Source organism: Gracilinanus agilis, chromosome X, assembly GCF_016433145.1.
Source record: "Gracilinanus agilis isolate LMUSP501 chromosome X, AgileGrace, whole genome shotgun sequence".
In the NCBI taxonomy this organism is placed as follows: Eukaryota; Metazoa; Chordata; class Mammalia; order Didelphimorphia; family Didelphidae; genus Gracilinanus; species Gracilinanus agilis.
This window is the reverse complement of record NC_058136.1, coordinates 37,149,722-37,172,854: the sequence shown is the minus strand read 5'-3', so window position 1 is coordinate 37,172,854 and position 23,133 is coordinate 37,149,722. Positions and strand designations below refer to the sequence as shown.

General features: G+C 36.2%; 1 protein-coding gene across 1 annotated transcript in view; it reads right to left on the bottom strand.

Annotated features, from left to right (window-relative positions):
- Window positions 1-7,128: 7,128 nt before the first annotated feature.
- Window positions 7,129-23,133, bottom strand: part of LOC123253344 (zinc finger protein 688-like) — a 63,701-nt gene continuing 47,696 nt past the window's right edge. Inside the window, exon 5 of the mRNA XM_044682536.1 lies at window positions 7,129-7,284. The gene's annotated coding sequence lies outside the window, so the exon portion shown is untranslated. The remainder of the gene's footprint in view (window positions 7,285-23,133) is intronic.

The following is a 23,133-nucleotide window of genomic DNA, read 5'->3' as shown; positions in this document are numbered from 1 at the left end:
CCTCTTTAAAACTTCCCTCTAACTCAGTTCCTTTTCTCTATCCCTACTTATTTCTATGTTGCATATACTTTCTTTCTACATTACTCTGTATTTATGAGAGAGATGAGTATTCAACTATTCTTTGTCTCAGATGAACACGGTTTCATCCATTTCATGTGCCACTATTATGTGAAATAATGAGTTCCCTCCCTTCTAATTTTTTCCCCCATTATAGTCTCCTATTCTTTCCATTTCCTTATAAAATTCCCCGGGACCTCTGCCTGTCCTATTTAACTTTTTATGTGACCTTGAGTACACTTGTTTTTTCTTCTCCATTAAAAGATAAACATTTCATCTTCACGTAGTCTTTTCCAATTGATCAGATGCATATAATCTTATGTTTCTCTTGTCTCCTGCATTTCCATTTCAAAGTGTCTACTTGGATCTGGCCTTTTCATCAGAAATGTTTAGAAATTCTCTAATTCATTAAAGTTCTATTTTCCCTCCCTGAACAATATTCCTGATCATTAGTCTTTATATTTTGGCTTTTGGAGTATTATATTCCAAGGACTTTTCTGTTTTATATTGTCAGCTGCCAAGTCTTCTGTGACCCTGATTGTGGCTCCTCACTACTTGAACTCTTCCTTTTTGGCTCTTTGCAGTATTTTTTCTTTGACCTGAATGTTTCGAATTTTGAACTGGATGTTCCTCAAAATGTTCATTTTGGACTCTATTCCAAGAGGTAATTCGTATGTTATTTCTATTTTTTCCCCTCTGGTTCTAAGAATTCTGGGCAATATTAATTTATGATTTCTTGAATAATAATATTTAAACTTCTTTTGTTGTTGCAATTTTCAAATAGTCCAATGATTCTTAGATCATCTCTTCTTGACTTGTTTTCCAAGCCAGTCATTTCTGATAACATTTATATTTTTTTCTAGGCTTTCCCCCCAATCTTTAGATTTTTCTTTAATATTTCTTTTTTGTCTCAGAATCATTTTCCATTTGGACTGATTCTTCCTGGTCTAGTCTTTTCCAGTGATCTACTTTTCTGTTTTTTTTAACCAACACTAAAAAGTAATGATGATTACTGTTCTGTAACATAATTTGTGATCTAGAAGTGCTATTTCCCCTACATTCCAACTTTAAAAATCTTACTTTGGATATTCTTGATGTTTTGTTCCTTCTAAATAATTTTATTAAGAACTCTATTTAGATGTTCTCTTAAATTGGCTATTTTATGTTGTCATGGGTGGAGTTCCACTCCCCTTCCACCCAAGCTCACAAGTTGTTCTAAAATTGATACATTTATCACATTAGAATACATATCTTTGAGTTACAGAATCAGTCAGTAGACAAGATGTGGAAACAAGATTGTCTGCATCCTAAGGTACTAAAAGGAAGAAGTCTTGATTGGTTAATCATACCTCCAGCAGCTTTTAATAGAGAAATCTGGTAGTTTCCCAGTCTAGAGGATTCCATTCCCCTTCACCCTTAACCATGTTATTGGAGAGATCCAGCCAGTAGAAGACAGTGCATCTGGAGAAGAGGTCATATACAGATATAGAAAGATAACTACACAAGGAAAGAAGCTGCTTCAAAGAGTGTGGACTCCTTTGCAGCAGAGAAGAATGCTGGTAATGGACATAAGAAAGGACTTGCAGCTTGGAGTTGTGAGTAATACTTTGGCCACATGTTTTTGTACATGTACCTCACTACCTCATATCCCAAGTTTAAGCTTACATAGAGTCTGCATGTTTGTAGGAGAGTACACTCTAGATTTGGGAGAGAGAGAAATATTTTGTATCAACTGCATTATATATACTATCTAAGTCAATACATCAAATTGGCTAAAGCTTTATTGATTTTATTATTTTTTAAGAATTAGCTTTTTAGTTTTGTTTCACTTCTATAGTATTATTCCCTCAATTTATATCTTCCTATTTTTTCCTTTTTCCATTTTATAATCACCAGAAATTTATCATTTGTAATTTTTAACAGTTCTATTCAGATCCTTAGTTTTAAAATAGAAGTTTATTGATATCTTCTGTTTTTTATATCATTATAGTTATTACTAATAATCCCTATCAGAGTGCCATCCCATCTATCAAATAGTATTTTTAAAGACCAAGGATAAAAAGCACAATTGATCAATATATTGAAAAAGTCTGAAAATATGTGCAATATATAACACCTGTGGATTTCCCCCCTCCATGAAGGGGTAGTTTGAGAGTGTCCTCTTATATTTTTTTCATTTGAGTCATGTTTGTTCTATATAATTTGTCCACATTCACTTTTTTCTGTAGTTGTTCTTTCCATTTACATTGTTGTAGTCATGCATATTGTTTTCTTAGCTCTGCTTACTTCATTCTGCACCTTTCCTGTAGATGTTTCCATGTGTCTTTATTTGTGACATACATTTTTATAGGATAGTAATATTGCTTTACTTTCATATATGCCACAATTTATTTAACCATTCCCCAGTCAGTGGATACCAACTGTTCTGAAAAAAAATTTTTTTGTTTTGAATTCTTTACTCTCCTTCAATTTTAAAGGTTTTGTTTTTTCTGTTTATTTTGGTTTATTTGTTAATTTTCTAATTTTTAGTTGCATATTCTATTCATTAGACTTCTCTTTTGGTTAGATTTGTCCAACTCAGAGATAGGAACATTCAAGTCTTAGGTATTATTACATTGCTGTTTCCATATAGCTTGATGTATTTATATGTAGTATTGTTATTGATTCATTGCCAGTGGCTTCTTAAGCATTGTATAATTTCCTTTTTTATCTCTATTGATGGTATACATTTTTATTCTTCCTTTGTTGACTAGCATAGTTATAATTTCTGCTTTTAAATTTTTACCTAATGCACAGTAAGTTTTGTTTCAGCTTCTCATTTTGATTCTGTCCTGTCTTTTTAAAGATAAGTTTCCTAGATAAATTATTGTTAGATTTTGCTGCACTTGTACTTTATTGGATTGTTTAGTTCATTCTTATTTTTTTTAAACTCTTACCTTCTGCCTTAGAAGCAATACTGTGTATTGGTTCCAAGGCAGAAGAATGGTAAGGGCTGGGTAATGGGGGTTAAGTGATTTGTCCAGAGTCACACAGCTAGAAAGTCTTTGAGGCCAGATTTGAATTCAGGGCCTGTCATTCTGTCCAGAGTCACTTAGTTTCCCCTGTAAGTTGTTTTTTTTTAAAGAATTTTGTCCTCTTCTTTTAAGTTAGTACTTTGTCTTGACAATAATAAGTTTTGATCAAATTATTTTACTACGAATATAGCCCCACTGGATCTTTGTTTTCCCTTCCCCATTTGCTTCTTTTTCCCTAGTTACAGAGTTTTACTATTGTGAAGATGGGATTAACTCTCCCCTTGCCTACTTTTAATCAACAAAAGCAAAATACACCCCTACTTAACCCTAAAGTAGGGGAAGTCCACAAACTACTTCCTAAAGGGGTTTTCACTTCCGGAAGTAACCAACTTCCCCCTGGGCAATCCTAAACAAATTTAAACATTAAAATTGGTCCCCTAAAGTAGAGGAACAGGAAGTGACATAAAGAAGGGTCTTTAAAAGTGGCTGAAACTTCTTGTCTTCAGGCTCTTTCGAGGCTCTGGAGTCTGGTGGAGGACCTTCCTCAGCGTGGACCTGGGACTCTAGCATTTGTTAAGACTGCTCTTGGATCTTCCCCTTTGGACTACAACGTGGGTGAGTGAAAAGCTGACTTCTTTCCTGGCTTCTGGAGAGATTAGTTTCCGGAGGCCAGGGTGGTTATTCACCACCGGGTCCTCTGGCTGAGGGCCCTCCAGTGAAGGGCTAATTAGTGCAGCCTGAGTTGAGCCAGGCACCGGAGAAACATTTAGGGTGATAAGCTAGACTGTTTACACTACCCTCTTTAACACTTCTCTACTTTACTCTTTCCCTCTATTTGTAAATAAAATTGCCAAATAAGAAGTCATTTTGACTTGAGTTATAATATCGACGACCACATTCTCTTATATTTAGTCAAACCATATTAATTTTATCCCCTACACTTTTTTACTTTTTATTTCTTTCTTTGACTTGGCTAGTTATCTCTTTGGGCCCTTCTCTTTCCCTTCTAAGTTAGATGATTAATTCAAAATTTCCCTTTTATAAGAGATTTTTCTTTGCTTCTTTGGTTTTTCTTCTAAGCAATTCTGAAATTGTATTCTCACATTAATGGATTGGTTTTGATTTTCCTTTTCTAACTGATGTCTATGTCATTGTACTTATCCACCATGCCTCATCATCCCTTTTTGCTTCTATACCTTGCTCTTAGAAGTATCAATTAGTGAAGAAGCAATATTGAACCAAAGTAGTGCAATGTGGTCAGAATAACCTGTATACCAAATTGTATAGCCCAGTTGTAGGCATAGGCCAGTGATGGCAAACATGGAGTGCCAGGCCCTCCCCCTACCAAGTGCTGAGTGAGCCCCACCCCCTTCCTTACCCCAAACAGGGGAGGGAAGAATAGCTCCCATTGGGCTGCTGGGCAGAGGGCTGGGTGAAATGAGGAATGATCTCAGTGAGTGTAGAGAGGAGGAGAAGAGTGGCCCAGGTGCTCCATTCCCTTCAGCTCTGCTGCCTGTGAGCTACCCACCATATCCACTGTGCACTCCTATTGGGCTGCTGGGCAGAGAGTTGGGGGGTGTGAAAAAAGTCCTCAAGACACAGTGGAGAGGGGGAGGGGAGCAGTTCTGCCCGAGGTCCTCTGCCTTTCTAGTAAGGAACTGTGAGGAGGTGGAGAGGGAGGGTGGCCAGCCACATGCCTACCCTCTATGTGCCATCTTTGACACTCATGCCATAGGTTTGCCATCACTGGCATAGGCCTTCATTATGATTAGTCTTCTTCCTCAAGGCCATTCATCTCATTTCTGAGTTTCTATTCCCTACTTCTCTAACCATTCTGGCTGCCAATTGCCCCTGAGAACTTTTCTATCTCTTCTCCTGAGCTAGGATGCTGATGATGAAGGCACAACACTGTCAGAAAAGATGGCCTCTCAAATCTAATAATTCCTTCAGAATAAACTCATCATGAAGTCTTTATCTCCCTTGGCAATCAGGACCCCTCCCCCAAAAGGAGTTGAGAGCCCTCCTCCCCCTTTTCAGTCCCCAGACTTAATCTCTACCTTCTGCTGCTTCTTCCATTTTCTTGCAGCTCCCTTTCTTGCTAAGAGAATTCTAGGAATCTTCATCTTTCCACTGTTTACCCATGGTATGAATGTATCACCTATTCCTCTATCCCTCACCTCATCTGTTCCAATATATGCACCTTCTTGCTCAGAAATTCCATCCCACAGAATGCACTGGTTCACCTGTAGAAGTTCTGCTCTGACATTTTCAGTCAACCTGTTTCTTAAAGTGCCTCTTTAATCTTTATTCTCCTATGTCATACTTTATTCATTGACTCTCCTTTCTTGCCCTCTTTTCAGTTTCATGTCATTTTTAAAAAAGGAATCTCTGACCATGGTATAATTGGTTTCATGACTTACTCTTTTTGTGATAGGTATACTTGTTTAGCATTCTCGTGTTTCTGTTTGAGTTTACAAGTCAAAAAATTCCATCCTCATCTGTTTTGTTTTACTTTTGATTGTTTTTTGTTTTATTGCAAGAAAGCTTTGAATGTCTCTCTTTTGTTGAATGTCCATCTTTTTTCCTTGAAGAAGATGTAATTTTGGCTACAGCTTGAGCATCTTTGCTTGTGCTTTGGGGAATATTTTACTCTTTTCCAAGCAGCAGCATATGGAGGCTGGTGGGGATTGCTCTCGAATGAGTGCTTTAAGGTATATAGTTTTCTAGAGTTAATTCCTAAAGGACTTTAATTTATGGAGATTTTATTGTTCCCCCCACCCCGGATTTAACTACTATTAGCAAACATCTCATAAATTATTCCTTGTGTTTTTGAGGGCTGAAGAGTTGAAGTGATTTGAGGAAAGTGATTACAAAAGCAAACTGAATATAACTGAAGTTTCTCATTTTATATAGAATCTTATTTTGGTTCTTTCTTGTGTGTGTGTGTATATATATCTCCTAATTTTCTCAACTTATATGTTAAAAGTTTGTGTTTCTTGTTGATCAAATTCAAAACAAAATGGGGAAAAAATTAAGGTTGTGCCTCCTTCTCTGTTTGGTGGTTTTGGGAAACCACACTGTGTATGGAAAAATGGAAAGCCTTCCACTTGTTTGGCTTGGCCCTAGAAGGCAGTAGATAGAAGTTACAAAGGGGCATTAGAATAGAGAATAGGTCACAAGGCACTACGATAGCGACTCTTCAGAAAAGTTCCAAATTAGTTTTTCAACAGTTGTCCTGCACAGAAAATCACCTTCATGATTCCCTAGATATTTATAGTAATGTTTCATTTCATACAAATACACATGTACATGTATATAACTAGCCATACACACATGTTTATATATAGTGAGAGTTATTAGATTTTCTTATGCTCGTTGTCCAAAGTGACAGCGGGTGAATGGGTCATAAAAACAGTTGAAAATGCCAAGTAATCTAATCTTTACAAATTCTTCCCAGTCCTTCAGTTTGAAATAAGTAACTCAAGCAAAGCAACCGAACCAGATTGCAACAGTGATGAATCAGGGGAGATGCATTTTTTAAAAACTAACAATCAATCTCCTATCTTTTTTTCAGGCTGAAAGCTTTATTGGTGATGACAGCTGACAGACATTCCTTACAACATCATGGACTTGGAAAGTGGTTCACATATTTTGGCACTCTGTTTTCAGGAGGAACTGGAGTAAGTTCTCGCCAACATTCCACGAAATTACACCTTTAAAGGGCTTTTTTGATGTCTCCACTCTTTTGCTTCAATATTCCTGGAAAATCCTCAAATAAGTACAGTTATTGAATTCCCCAAAGAATGGCCTCCCCGTAATCAACCCTCACAGAGTTCAGGAGGTCCCCATTTTCATGGGGGAAGTGCTTTAATCAAGATTAATTTTTTCCAGTTTTCAGTAATCGGAGCTCTTCCTGAGTTTGCCTCAACTCTCCTTTCAGATGAAATTATCAAATTTCCATGGCAATTAAATGGAAAAGTTTGAGCAAATGGATCACTCTATACAATGGACAACAAGAAGCAAGTGAAATTGACTTGGGGGAAGGGAGGGAGGGGGGCACAGGTTTCAGGATGAAGGCTGCTGGCTATTGGAATGCCGGCTGCAAAGCTGCCCCTTTCACAATGGAAAGGTTTCTGTTTTCTTGCCAGATGCATTTCCTCAGTCATTTTATCTGTATTCCCCACTAAACAAAGCTGATTTCTGGCCAAAAAGACTGTAATCAAGAGAACAAATAACAGCATAAAAATTAATTATGCAATTAGACAGAAAAACAAATGGTTGGACCTAATTTAGGGAAAATAGGAAGGTTGCCAACTTGGTTAGCCTTGTGATGCTAGCCATTGCTACAATCTGGTCTTCCTGCAATGGTCAGAATAAGATTTGAATACTGGATCAGAAAAGCTCACTTTTGAAAAACAGTATCTGGGATAAAGTAATCTGTGATTTGCCCTCAGATACTGAAATTTTGAGATTTCAACATTTAAAATAATGATTTTTCAAATGTCAAATTTTAAAGATCGTTACGTTCACGTTCTGAGCACACGTATGCCAGTAGCATAGAAACAACTGAGTCCGGCATCTAATTAGTAAGAAAAACTGGTTAAAATGGGAAGCCACAAGATAACACACTAACTTGGTAGTTACTCCTTAGTAAACTCCTTCCCAAATAGGCCTGGGATCCGTCCTCTCCACCCATGTTTTTTCCTCTCCTTATTCCTCACACCCTGCCTCTCCCTTTCCAAAGAAGTTCTCAAGAGATGATAGAATGTGTTCAATGCTAATCTGCTTTTGCTCCACTGCCCTTCTTCTCTTATCCAAAACCTTGATCACAAGGTGGTTTCCCTTTTAGCTTCCTTTAATCTCTCCTTTATTAATCCCCTCTCCAAAGTTAGAGCTTGTTTTGATTAATGATTAATCCTTCCTGCCTGTTTCCCTGTTGAGTTTGATTTTTTTCTTCACAAAACTCTTTGTGTGTGTGTACCCAGTCCTCACAATTTTCTCATGATGGAAGTGCCCCACAGACTCTCTCATAGGGCTGATGTTGGAGTACCCTTTTCCCCTGCAAGGGTCTTATGGCCTAGTTTCTCCATCCTGCATAAAATAATTCATGTTAATTAGTTCCTGATTTGTTTAAATATCACAAATTTCAAAGTGGATTTGAAGACTATGATTCCTGAGAGCTTCCCATTGCTCCCTGGGCTGATTTCAAGAATTTGTATTAAGCAGTGGAAAGAGTTCTTTTGTTTGTTGTCAGAGGGCCTAGTTCAGATTCTCACTGTGCCACTTCTCTGTAGCTGAGCAAAACCTTTACTTTCTTTGGGCCTCATGTAAAATAAGGGAGTTAAATTAGATGACCTATAAGAAGATCTCTTTTATTTCCAAATCTATGATCCTATGATTTCTTGTATAATTTTAGTTTGTAACATTTTTACATATCCTTTCTCTGAGATATCTGAAATCTGCTCTCCAGAAATCTAGGGTACAGATTAAACTATACACTGCTATCTCTGTCACCAATTTTATGGTGAAATGGATAGCTTTTTATTGATTAAAATATTTTTATATCACCATATTTTAATTAAATAGCATTGTAAAAGTCAGAAGAGGAAAAACAAAACGAAAAGGAAAAATAATCAGTAAATGATCAATACATCAAAAAGGTTGAAAAGTACATACAAAATTTGTGGACTGGGATTCCACTTTTATAAAGTGAGAGTGTCTCCTCATGCCTTTTCTTGCATATTCTTGCTTCCCTTGTAGTCTTTATTTATTGCTTTCTCAGCTCATTTTACAGCAATTAAAGGTCTTTCCTTCTTGTCTTCCATTACACTCATATACTACGATTTATTTGTTGTTGAGTCGTTTCAGACTCTTCATAACTTCATTTTTGGGGGTGAGGTTTCTTGGCAAAGATACTGGATTAGTTGACCATTTCCTTCTCCAGCTTATTTTAGAGATGAGAAAACTGAGGCAAACAGGGTTAAGAGATTTGCCTAGGGTCACACAGCTAGCAAGTATCTGAGGCACAATTTGAACTCACGAAGTTCAAGGAGTCTTCCTGATTCCAAGTCCAGTACTCTATCCACTGCTTCCCTTAGGCAACTAATTTATTTCTAATTATTTGCCATCACAAAAAAGTTCTATTATAAATATTTTGGAGTATATGGGGTCTTTCTTCCTATCAAGGGCTTCCTTAGAAGTATAAGGCTAGTAAAAGAATCACCAGGTCAAAGAAAATTGGCATTTTAGTCACTGTATTTCTAGAATCTAAAATTGCATTACAAAATGGTAGTACTGCTCACAGCTCTTTACCAACAATGCACTTATATGCCTTTCTTCTTACAACCTCTTCTAGCATTGACTACTACCATTTTTTAAATCACATTTGCCAATTTTCAAGATGTAAGATGTAATGTCAGTTGTTTTGATTTACTTTTCTATTTTTAGTGACTGAAGTACACTTTAATGAGCTTGTAAATATTGTGATTCTTTTGAAAACAGTTTGTTCATATCCTTTGACCACTTGTGTATTGGGAAATGTATTTGAATTTTTGAGACTTAAAAACAGGAGAAATTTGAGACAGATTCCCCCCCCCAACTGCTTCTTATCCTGAGTTCATTTATTTTGTGCAGAAGCTTTTCACTTTCATGCCATAAAAGTTAGCCTTCGTGATTGCCCATATCCCTTGTTTGACTAAAAATACATCTCTTGCCTATATCTGTGGGAGGTGGGTCTGCTTTAAATCTTTTTATTTTAATTTTTAATTTTAAAGTATGGGAATCCTATTTAGTTGTATTTTGGAATATGGCATAAGGTGTCAGTTTAATTCTGATTTCTGCCAGGTTATTTTACTGTTGTCTCACATGTTGGGTGTTATTTTGTTTTTTAATATGGAGTTCTTTCAATATTCGACAGAATTCTCCTGTGAAGCCATCGGAACCCAGAATTTTTTATTCCTTTGGTACTTCCTTTATAACTCAATCTATTTCCTTTTTCTAACATTGAATTAAGATCTCTATTTGGTTTTGTTACTTTGGGGTATTTTATATCTTTGAAGGTACTACTCTACCTGTTATGTGTATGTTCTCAGTTTTATCAGTATTTAACTATTTATAATAGGTCCTGATGATTCTTTTTCATGTCTTTCAGCTTTGTCATGATTGATTTCACTTTGTTCATTTCCTATGTTGTTGATTTGATTTTTGCCCTCTTTTTAATCAGATTGGCTAAATGACATATTAATTTTATCTTTTCAGAGCCACCTTTAGTTTTACTTTCCATTTCTGTAGTTCTTTTTTGTTTCTAGTTAATCAAGTTCTCTAACTTTTAAATGTCTCTTAATCTTATTTTAGTTTTTAGATACCTAATTTGCAATGAATATTCAGTTCATTAATCCTCTCTGGCCTGGAGAGAGGGTCATTAAAATCTCCTGCCATATTGTATTACAATCTATGTCCTCTCATACTTCAATTAGTTTTTCCTTTATGAATTTAGATACTAAGGGATTTGGAGCATAACAGTTGAATGCTGATATGTTTGTCACCTTGAGTTCCTTAGAGCATAATGTAATTTCCTTGTTTATCCCTTTTTATGGTTGGGAATCATACTTAGATTCAGCCTTATCTGAACCCAAATCTTTGGGGCCAAACTCGACCATCACTATTCAGGGTTCTTGATGATGAAGATAAACAGCACCATGAGAGAAAAAGTTTGGCAAAGAGCTAGAGATATGGCAGTGTTGCCTCACTTGTTTACAGAGCAGCTGCCCCCTTTATGCCTGATCACCTGTGTTTTCTTATAGGTCTTCCTGCCCATGGAGGTTGAATCCAACCATACTTGGTACTAGTTAAAATATCACAGGAATGTGAGGGAGAAGAGTTGAGGAAGACATTATCATTATGGCAAGTCAACAGATTATTAGCTGCTATAGAACTCCAGAATATGTTTGGTTAATTAAGTTCTCTAGTACTACTCACAGGGGTAGCTAGGTGAGGCAGTGGATACAGTGCTGGGCCTAGAGTCATTTTCCTGAGTTCATATCTGGCCTCAGACACTTACTAGCTGTGTGATCCTGGGCAAGTCACTTTACACCATTTGGCTCAGTTCCTCACCTGTAAAATGAGCTGGAAAAGGAAATGCCCAGAAAAACCCAAATGGGGTCACAAAAAGTCAGACATACTGAATGACAGGTAGATAAGCTAAATAGGTGAGTAATTAGAGAGGAAAGGATGGAAAGAAGAAAGGGGGGGGAAAGGATTTAGTTGTATGAAAATATTTATAGCATCTCTTTCTTGGTGGAATATAATTTGAAATTAAGGGAATGTTTATCAACTGGGAAATGGTTGAACATTTATGATTATAATGGAATATAAGATGATAAACAGGATGCTTTCAGAAAAACCTTGAAAGACTTATGAACTGAGGCAAAGAGAAGTGAGCAGAATCAGGAGAACATTATACTCAGCAACAGTAATATTGTATAATGATCAACTGTGAATTATTTGCTATTCTCAGCAATATCCAAGACAGTTCTGAAGGACTTATGATAAAAAAAAAAGGCTATGGACCACCAGAGAAAGAAGTTACGGAGTCTAGATACAGATACAAGGTATATACCATTTTCACTTTACTATCATGAATTTTGGTGGTTTTTTTTAACTGATTACATGTCTTGTTTCATAACATGATGAATATGGAAATATGCACTGGATTATAGCATATGTAAATTCTGTATTAAATTACTTGGGGATGGGATGATGGAGGGAGAGAATTTGTAACTCAAAATGTGTGAAAACAAATGTTAAAAATTGTTTCTACACGTCATTTGGAGGAAAATTAAATATTACTTTAAATGAAGTAAAGGTAGATAGATGAATAGGTAGATAGGATAATCAGGTTATTCAAAAGAAAGGCAAATTAGATAAATAGATAAAAAAGATGTATAGATAAAAACAGACCCGATCAGTGGGTAATTAGAAAAAAAAGAAAGAACAAAGGTAGATGATACATGGATGGATAGACAGAGATAAGATTGGCTGGTAAGGTAAAAAAGAAAGTTAAGTAGATACCTATATAGGTGGGTAATTAGAAAAGGAAAAAGGAGGGAAAGCATGAAGAATAAAGAAAAAAAAGGTAGGTACATAGATAAATAGATAAGATCGGTAATTAGAAAAAGTTAGAGAAGAAAGAAAAAGATGGATGAGTAGGCACTTAGGAAATTAGAAAGCTAAGTAAGTAAAAGAACAGATAGAGACAAAAAGATACCTGGATAATTAGAGGGGAAAAGGAGGTAAAGAGAAACATAAGATAGGTAAGTAATTAAAAAAGAATAAAGGAAGGGAAAGATAAAAATAGATAAAGAGGTAGCTACATATCATTTTTCATTTTATTTTCTTAATGAATTTTTTCTGTGATACATCTTCCTTCACAAAATCAAAACCATCTAACATCTCAGCTTGATGAAATTTTGGATCTCTTTTAGGCATTTGTTTAATTATTCAAATCCTTACAGGACTCTTCTTAGCTATACATTATACATCAGATACACTTATGAAATATACTTTTCATAAATTGTCATATATTGAATGACAACATAAGTAAAACCTGTAAAAAACTGCTTAACCCATCATCAGGGAAGATGGAGGGGAATCTGTAATTAAAAATTCAGGAAAAAGAAAGCTAAAAATTGTTTCTACATGTAATTGTGAAAAAACAGTGTTACTGAATAGGTAGATAAAATAGATAAGATGAGTAGGTATTTAGAAAAATAGAGGAGAAGAATAGAAAGAAAGGTAAGTAGATGAGTGGGAAAGTGGATGGATAGACACACAGATATGTATGGAAATAGGAAGAGAAGGACTCAAAGAGGAAAGGTAAGGAGATAGACATATGTTGAAAAAGAAAGAGAAGGTCTTAAGCATGAAAAGTAATTAGATAAATGAACAGGCAGATAGACCTAGATGTAGATATATGTGGAAATAGAAAGAGATGAAAGTAGGAAGATAAATAGATGAATATGAAGATAGATAGTTGGATGGATAAGATATGTGTGGAGAGAGGAAAAGAAGGGAGAAGAGTGAATAGAGAGGTAGCTATGTGAGGAAGAGAGAGGAGGCAAAGTATAAAGGAAAAGGTGAGTAGAGCTATGAATATGTAGGCAGAGAGATAGACATGCGTGGAAATAGAGACGAGTCAAAGGAAGAAAGGTAAGTAAATAGATGACTAGGTAAGTAGATGGATAGACAGGGAGGCAGATATAATATATACATATACTATTATATAAAGAATATAAGGAGTCAGAGTAGGAAGGGAGATTAGTAGATAACTTTTTTGGCCTCCCGCCCCCTTTCCAGAAAAAATATCACTTAGCCCCCTGGAAATTATTTTTTTTAAATTTTAATAGCAATTAATAGGAAAGAAAAATGCACCTGTGGCCATGTGTGAAAAGAGGAACAGAGAGGAGTCAAAATAGGAAGGAAGAAAGTAGATAGGAATGAGACAGAGATGGAATAAAGAGAAGGAGTCAACACAGGAAGGAAGAAAGGCAAATGGTTCTATTGGTTGGAATGCCCTGGAATTTTCTCTGTTACAGTTCTTGTATCAATGTGGCCAGAGACTTGACAATTTCTTGGGAAGGAACAAGCTTGGGGCCACAGTAAGTTACACTCCAGAAGGACTTCATAACCCAAAGGTGTCTGATAGGTCAGAGGAGCAGGCTGAGGAAGCTGGTAAGCTTGGATTTGTCCTCTCTCCCCACTCTAGTTCTCCCATTCCTCTATTTTTCCTGTCTTCATTCTTTCTCTTCTCTATCTATCCCTGCTGTCCTCTTTCTCTTCTGTCTTAGAATTGATCAATTCCATTCTCTCATCTCTTGTCTTTTCCCTTATTCTCTCTGTCCTTGTTCCATTTCCTCTGTCTCTCCTTTCTCCTCTTTTAAAACTCTGACCTTCTCTCTCATTTCATCATTTTTCCTTCTCTCTGTGCCCCATTTCTCCTCTCCTCTCTTCAACCTCTGTCTCATTATTCCTCTTCTCTCAGTTTCCTCTCAGTCTCTGCTATATCTTCTCTGTATTCTCTCTTCTTCTTTAGAGGAGAATGAGATGGACAAAGGAGAACTAAAGGCAGGAAGTGACAGAAGATTCTCCTCTCTCCCCCCCTCTCTCTTTCTCCTCTTATCCTCCTCCATGTCTTTCCTCACCTCTATATCTCTCTCCCCTCCTCTCTCCTTTAAAGAGAGGAGAAAGGAGAGATAGAGACAGAGAATGAAAAGAGAGATGAAGAGTCCTTCCCCCTCTCTCCTTTCTCCTTATATTTCTCCTTTAGACACAGACAGGAGAGAGAAAGATTAGTGGAGAAGAAAGGAAAGAGATGGAGCGGACCTGTCTCTTCCTCTCCGTCTCCGCTCTCAGAGAAAGGAGAGTTAAAAGAGAGACAGACATTGAGAAGAGAGGAATGGAGTAAAGACCCTCCTGCTCTCTCTCCTCCCTCCTTTAGACAGGAAAAATGAGAGAGACAGAGAGGATCTCTCTCTTTCTCCGCCTTTTTCCTCTCTTCTCTCCCTCCACTGTTCTCCCTTTCTTCTCTCTTAGAGAAGAGAGATGACAAAGAAGAAATAAAGAGGGAGACTGAGAGCAGTCCCTTCTTTCCTCTCTCCTGATTCTCTGTCCTCATACTCTTCTTTTTCCTCTATCTCCTTTCTACTTTTTCTCTCACCATTCTTCTCTCCTTTCATATTCCTCCTGCCTCTCTCTTCTGTATATCTCTCCATACTCCTCTCTTCTCTTGTTTCACAGTCTCTTTCTCCTCTGTTGTCTCTCCCCTCTTCTGTATTTTCTGTCTCTTCCTTCTCCTCTCCTTTTTCTCTCTGTCTTTTTCTCTCTCTTTCCTCTTCTGTACTCTATCTTTCCTGTGTTTTCTCTTTTTTCTTTCTCTCACTCCAGGAAAAGAGGAGAACAAGAGAGATGGGGAGGGAGTGGGAAAAGACAACATATACAAATAAGAGGAATTATAATAAATATATCCACCTTCTCTCTGGCTCCCTCCCTCCCTCTACCTGGAGGCGGGGGGGGGTAAGGGTAGATAGAAATAAAGATATAGAAAGAAGAGAAAAGAGAGAGACAGAAGTTAGAGGAGATAGAAAGAGATGATAAGAGACTGAGTGAAGACAATAAAGGAGAAGAGGAGATAGAGATGAGAAGAGATAGAAGACAAGGAGAGGTAAAGATAGAGATAGAGAAGGAACCTTAGTTTTATTACAGGAGTTGGAATTCAGATACTTATGGAAAAGCTGTTAATCAAGATTTCAAGGGTTAATGAACAATAAATGAGAAAAATATAAATAGAAATTGAGAGCTGTCATACCTTAATTGCTAAGAATAAATTTTACAAGATAATCAAAGTGCTAGATGTGAAAAGCATTATACCACCTTCCTTTAGATTATAAACTCAAGGTTTCTTAGTACCTAATAGTGTAATAATAATAAGAGCCAATAACCAATGTTATATCGAAGGGGAGAGAGAGTCTATGTGGTGAGACTCTTTTAGCTCTCCCCTTGCACCGAATATACATTGGGAGACTTTGAGGGGGCATTACCCCGAAACTGGGTGACTTGGATGGTTGTGCCACCCCACAGGAGTTGGGGGCAAGGCTCCCCTATAAGATGAGGTATGTGGTATCCCAATCTGATTCTGAATGAGGGCGGGGTTCATACAAGCCTCCCCCGAGGTCAGTAAACTTCACAGCGGGTGGTCTGGCTCCTAGATGGAGGCAGCCAGACCAAGTGGTGGTTCCCCTCTCCCTTGTTGTCTTTCAGGCACTCTGGAACACTATCTGACTAATGAATGGCTTTTATTATTTGCAATTCAGGGATTGGGGAAAGAGGTGAAGAGCAGAGGGATTTGGGGGTGGCCTCTTCTCTATTTCTATGGGGTCTGTCACTCAGGTGGGATCCTTTGGGGTTCCCATTCCTAAGCATCTTCCCTTGCCCCTTCTTCTGTTTCTATTTCTATCCTTTTCTATAATTGTAAGTTAGACCAGAAAGGGTCTCTCAGCAAGGTTGGGTTATGGATGAAGGAGACTAAGAGATCACTCCCAAAATGGAGTCCAAAAACTTAGCTAATTCAATGGTTGAAGTCTTGATGGGTGAGATGCGAAGGAATGGCTTTGACCAGGGAATCAGAGTTTCAATTTCCAAACAAAAGATCCTCAGGAAGCCCTTAGGACTGGATCTGAACTGGGATGTCCACCTCCTCCCTCTCTCAGTCCTCTGCCGACATACCCTCTTCTCCTCCTTCCTCTGGAGAATCCCCAGATTCTTCTCTGGTCTTTCAACTGTCAGTTAGTCACCAACTTCTTTCTCTGGCTCCTTTCGTCCCATCCCCCTTGTACAAATCCTATTCTTACAGTTAGGTACCCTGAAAAGTTGGTGTTCCTTAGCAAACATTCCTAAGGAAAGCAAAAATATGAGGTGTAATTTTCTTTAAATGATTGTAATCTCTTTTATTTGTAAGGAATTATCCAAATTGAAGCAAGAAAAATACTCATCCTACAATCAGGTCTCAGGCGCTGGAAGGATTACTATCACTAGGAAGTAATGTAATTTCCTAATATTAAAAAAACACATTGATATCATGAGAAGAGATAGCAATAGTAAAGGAGAGATGGAAAAAGAAGAGAAGACTTAGAAGTGATGATGATAGGAGAGATTTAACTTTCTTGGGCTTGCTCTTTACTCTCCATCCATCTTTTCCCAAATCCTGTTAGTGAAGCACCCAGTCTCAATGATAGGTTTTTAGTGGTTTACTCACCAAAGCACTTTTCTATCTCTTAAAAAATTATTTATTACCAGCCACATATTATAACAAATTTCCACACAAGTTCTCCTAAGTTATATGATTGAACTTCTCTCCCTCCATCCCTTCTCTTCCCCCTCCCAGTGCTGGCAGGCAATTTGATCTGGGTTATTTATACATGTATTATCATGTATAACATATTTCTGTATTTTTCATTTTTGTGAGTAATCTTATAAACCCAAATGAAAAAAGCTGAAAAATTATATGCTTTCAGATGCATTCCTATTCCAACAGTTCTTTTTCTGGAGGTGGATAGCATTGTAATAAGTCCCTCATCACATTTCTGATAATAGTTAAATCTATCACAGTCGATCATTCCACAATATTGCAGTTACTGTGTATCACAATCTCTTGGTTCTGCTTATTTTCATTTTGCATCAATTTACATAGGTCTTTCCAGCTCTTTCTGAAATCCTCCTGTTTATCATTCGTTATAGCACAATAGTATTCTATCACCGTCATATACCACAATTTGTTCAGCCATTCCCCGATTGATGGGTACCCTCTTAATATAAAGAGAAGCTATAAATATTTTTATATAAGTAGGTCCCCCCTTTTTTTTAAATCTCTCTGGGATACAGACCTAGTAGTGGTATTATTAGATCAAAGAGTATGCATTGTTTTTATAGTCCTTTGGGCATAATTCCAAATTGTGCTCCAGAATGGTTGCAGAAGTTCACAGCTTTACCAGCTGTGTTGTGGACAGACATTAGTGTCCCAATTTTGTGACATCCCCTACAACATTTATCATTTTACTTTACTGTCATATTAGCCAATCTAATAGGTATGAGGTAGTACCTCAGAGTTGTTTTAATTTGACTTTCTCTAATCAAGAGGGATTTAGAATGTTTTTTTTTCATATGCTTATTGATAGCTTTGATTTCTTCATCTGAAAATTGCCTATTCATATCATTTGAACATTTTTTAATTGGGGAATGATTTGTATTCTTAGGAATTAGATTTAATTATTTATATATTTGAGAAATGAGACTTTTAGCAGAGAGATCAATTATAAAAAAATTTCCCCAGTTTGCTGTTTCCCTTCTAATCTTGGTTTCATTGGTTTTATTTGTACAAAAAATTTTAAATTTAATATAATTAAAATTATTCATTTTACATATTGTAATGTTCTCCATCTTTTGATTAGTCACAGGTTTCTTCCCTTCTCCATAGTTCTAACAGGTAAACTTTTTTTGTTGCCCTAATTTATAATATCACCTTTTATGTCTAAATCATATATCTATTTTAACTATCTTGGTATGTATGGTGTGAGATGTTGATGTTATACCTAATTTTTGCCATATTCTTTTCCAATTTTCCTAGCAGTTTTTGTTAAATAGTGACTCCTTAAACCAAAAAACTAGGATCTTTGGGTTTATCAAACACTAGATTGCTGAGGTTATTTACCTCTCCTCTACTCCACTGATCTACCATTATATTCCTTATCCAGTACCAGATTGTTTTGGTGATTACTGTTTTACAGTACAGTTTAAGATCTGGTGCCACTAAGCCACCATCCTTCACATTTTTTTCATTAGTTCCCTTGATATTCTTGAGCAAAAGGTTCTTCCAGATGATTTTTATTATTTTTTCTAGTGTTATAAAAGAGTTTTTGTAGGACTGTATTTTTTTATATTAGCTCAGCCTATCCATGAACAATTAATGTTTTAATTGTTTATATCTAACTTTATTTACATGAAAAGTTTTTTTTGTGATTGTGTTCGGATAATTCCTGTGTTTGTCTTGACAAATAGATTTCCAGGTATTTTATATTGTCTAGAGTGATTTTCAATGGAATTTCTAACTCTTGCTGCTGGACTTTGTTGAAATGTAGAAATGCTGATAATGTATGTGGGTTTATTTTGTATCCTGCAATGTTGCTAAAATTATTAATAATTTCAACTAGTTTTTAAATTGATTCTCTAGGATCTTCTAAGTATACCATTAAATAATAGTGGTGATAATGGGCATCCCTGTTTCACTCCTGATCTTACTGGGAAGACTCCTAACAATCCCCAATGCAGATGATACTTTTTTCTTAGTTGTCTATCCTAATTACTTGAATTTCTTCTTCTCTTATTACTATTATTATTCCTTCTAGTTTTTTGCCCATTACAGATAATGTTTGCTGATGGTTTTAGGTAAAGACGGTTTATCCTGTTTGGGCTAAAGAAAAGGAAGAAGTAAAAGGGAACTACTTTCCTATACTTAGGGGTTATTTTTTGTTAGAATTCACCAGTTTCCTATCATTTTATTTCTTTCCTTTTTTGTATTTAATTTTGTCTGTGTCTTCTTGACTCAAGAAGTTGTCAGCTCCTCTTTGACCAGTTCTGATTTTTAATGAATTATCTGCTTTGGGATCTCTTTTTCTAATTGATAGACCATTTTTTGTATTGTTTTTTATTATATCTTGCTGAAGAGTCTTCAATAATTATTTTCCCCACTCCAGGGGATTTGAACTATTCATTCTTATGGTAGTAGACACAGTTTCTTTACCCACTGAGCCACAGCTTCCTCTGGGATAAGAGAAGGCTGCAGTCTTCTTCAACTGAGAAACAATGGGGATTGAAAGGAAGCCATCAGGCAAATGTGTGATGGAAAACAGGTGGGATGAGAAATGGCTGAAGTGTTGCTTCTGATAATATTCTGAAGATGGTGAGAGAAAGAGAGGTAAACTTATAAGTATAGGCAAGTAGGGCAGAGATGGAGCTTTGTTAGAATCAGATTTCAAGTTATTCTACTAAAACAGGATTAAAACTTATCTGGTACTGGAAAACAATAGAGAGTAAAAGAAGTTGCCAGCTTCCCTTTGCCCAACTCTAATGAGTTATTTATTATTATCTATATTATCTATATTATTAAAAGTTATTTTGTTTTTAATGAATTATCTTCTTTGGTAAGCTTTGGGATCTCTTTTTCCAACTGGTTTACCTTTCTTTCCTAATTTTCTTGTGTTGTTATTATATCTTGTTGAAAGGTCTTAAAAAATTCTTTTTCTTGAGGGGATCTGAGCTGTCATTCTTATGGAAGTAGATGCAGTGCTTTACCCACTGAGCCATAGCTTCCTCTAGGATGAGAGAAGGCTGCAGTCTTCATCAAATGAAAAACATGAGAATTAAAAGGAAGCCATCAGGCAAGTGTGTGATAGAAAACAGGTGGGGTAAGAGATGGCTTAAGTGTTGCCTCTGATAGTATTCTGAAGAGAGAAATTTGCCTTGCTTGCTATCTCCCACTAAGTATAGGCAAATAGGAAAGAGATGGAAATTGTTAGAAGCAAACCTCAAATAATGAGAAAGTTACTTGAAAACAGTAGAGTATTTGTATCATTTATAGTACCATCTGAGTATTTCCTCATTACCTATTCTAATTCCTTGAGTTTCTTGTTCTCTTATTGCTATAGGTAGCATTTCTAATACAGTATTGAATAGTAGAGGTGATAATGGGTATTCTGATCTTACCGGGTAGGCTTTTAGTTTTTGCCCATTACAGATAATGTTTGCTGATAGTTTTAGATAGACAATTTATGCTGTTTTAGGCTAAAGAAGAATCAAGAGGGAACAAGAAAGCTGTCTTTTTTTCTAAAGGATGTTATGGAGAAGAGCAATTGGACTTCTTGCCTCTTTTTCTATCACCATCCTCCGAATACTATGGAAGGAACACTTAAGCCAATACTTGTGTTATTCTGATTGTAGCTCCACAGTATTTAAATTGTTTCTACTTGCTTGTAGTCTTTTCTCTTTAAACTGGGAGTTACACAACTTAACTCTAATGTTCCTGTGTGTTTTCCTGTTGAGGCCTCTTACAGGTGGTGATTGATAGGTCCTTTGAATTTTTGTCCTCAAGTAAGTGTAACTTGCATGCTAGTCCAGTAACTTGTTTTCTAAGGAGCAAAGTTTGCTTCTAACAAGCTCCATCTGTCCTACTTACCTATGCTTAGAAATCACCAAAGAAAATAACTCATAAATAATTCATAAAATAATAAAAAGTAATTCATGTTTCCTATTCTCTTTTTTTTTCCTTTTTTGGATTTAATTTTCTTTGACTTAGTCTTCTTGAATTAATAAGTTGCCAGCTCTCCCTTGCCTAATTCTGATACATAATGAGTTATCTCTTATTATTTAATAAATTATTTATTAATAAAAGTTATATATTCTTTGGTGAGCTTTGGGATCTCTTTTTCCAATTCATTAATGTTTGTTTCTTAAATTTATTGTATTGCTTTTATTATGTCTTGTGAAAATAATTCTTCCTTCTGAGGATTTGAACTCTCTACCTTATCTTTCAGACCCAGGGCTTTTACCCACTCAGCCACAGCTGCTTCTGGGTTAAGAGTAGGAGAGAGATGGAACTTGTTTGCTTTGGGGCAAAACTCAAAGAACTTGAAAACAGAAAGAATGCAACTTACTGGAGTAGGGTAGGCTCAGCTCTTCTCTGATCCTGTCTGCCTGCCATCAAACTTTGAACTCACAACTTCCAACCTCCTCTTGCTTTCCAAGTACCCTTCTCTACAGTGTGAGCCACAGCCAGTTTGTTGCCAAAGACCAGCATCAGTCTCCACCTGAATTGAATCTTGATAGTAAGGTGTTAAGGATGCCAACAGTAAACTAACTTGATATATATGTTTTATATGCCTATAAATATATGTGTATGTTAAGAATTCCAAGCACACTGAAAAAAACCAAGTCAACCTAAAAAAAGTAAGAAACAAAATACACCTTCTTAGAACCAAATCACAACTTATTCTACAAGGAAAGGGTCTCTCCATTCCACTAATATTGCTGTAAGCCAATGAAAAGCATCCTACCTTGAAACACATTTCTATCACATTATACAACAATACATTCCACAGTCACAATATTTAAAAACTTTAGAAATGTATTCATTTTCATGTATATGGAAGGAAAAGGGAGACATGCATACTTAGGCCTGAGATAGTGGGACCTTGAACAGCGATGCTAATAATTTCATTAGATCAAATTGAAATTTATTACTAGTACATATACAAAAAATTAGGGAAATGCCTTCTGCAGATTGAAACTCAGTTCTTCCTGACTTGAGGCTGGATCTTGTTACCACTGAGCTATGACTTTCTACTACATTTCAATCTCTAGCCAAGGTGGACCTCTTGGATTAATGGCTATTAAGGAGACCATGGAAGAAGTGGGTGATAAACAACAGATGAGGTACGGCATAGCTTTATTCTTCCCTCTGAGGATGTTCAGAGAAAGATGCAGTCTTCCAGTGAAAGTAGAGATGAAAGCAAAAGTTCAGGTAGTAAGGATGCCATCAGGAAAATGAATGATAGAAAAACCATGAGGGGACTATTCTGGAGACATTATGAAAAAGAAAGACAAACTTCCAAACCAAAGTAGGACAGGCACACACCTTATTAAAGCAAATCTCAAGTAATTTCAGAATTCTACATTTACTCTATTGTTTTTTAAATACTACCCAAGTATTTACTCTGATGAAACTTGGCTTATACTGGAAAACAATAGTCAATGAGGATATTAGATAAGAAACAAACGTACTAAGCCTGGACCACTGTCTTGATAACCCCAAATCCACAAGCTACAAAGAAAAGGGCTCTTTGTTCCACAAAAAATGGCAAGCATCTTAGCTTAAAATACATTGCTGTCATCACTTTTCACATTACAGAAAAATGAATTCCAAACATTCACAAGATTATAAACATTTATAAAAAAGAAAGTTTACATCTTTCACAGGTTTGCAAGGATAAGGGAAACAGTACAGAATTCACCAAGAAATTGATGTGATCTCAAAAAACAATGCAAACAAACTTAATTAGGTCTAGCTGAACTTTACTGCTAGAGAATTTAGAAAATATTCAGCTAAATTTCTGTAATAGTCAGCATCTGGCTTACCAGCGTTTTGAACCCAGGTCTGTCTGAATATTATCCCTATACTATGGTTTCCTTCAAATTGGGATGCTTTTAAATCTCTACCAAAGTGGGCCTTCATTGACTAGCAGATGCTAAGGATACTATCAGGTAAAAATAGGATAGAAAACAGATGACTTATTTGTTCCCTCCGATAATATTCTAAGGATACTAAAAGAAAAACAGGAAAGAAAGATTGTTATAACTAAATCTCAAATTATTCTACAAAGCCACTACGATAAAACTTATTGGATACTGGAAAACAATAGAGTAAATGAGAAGAAATGAGATACAAACTACAAAGTCTCTA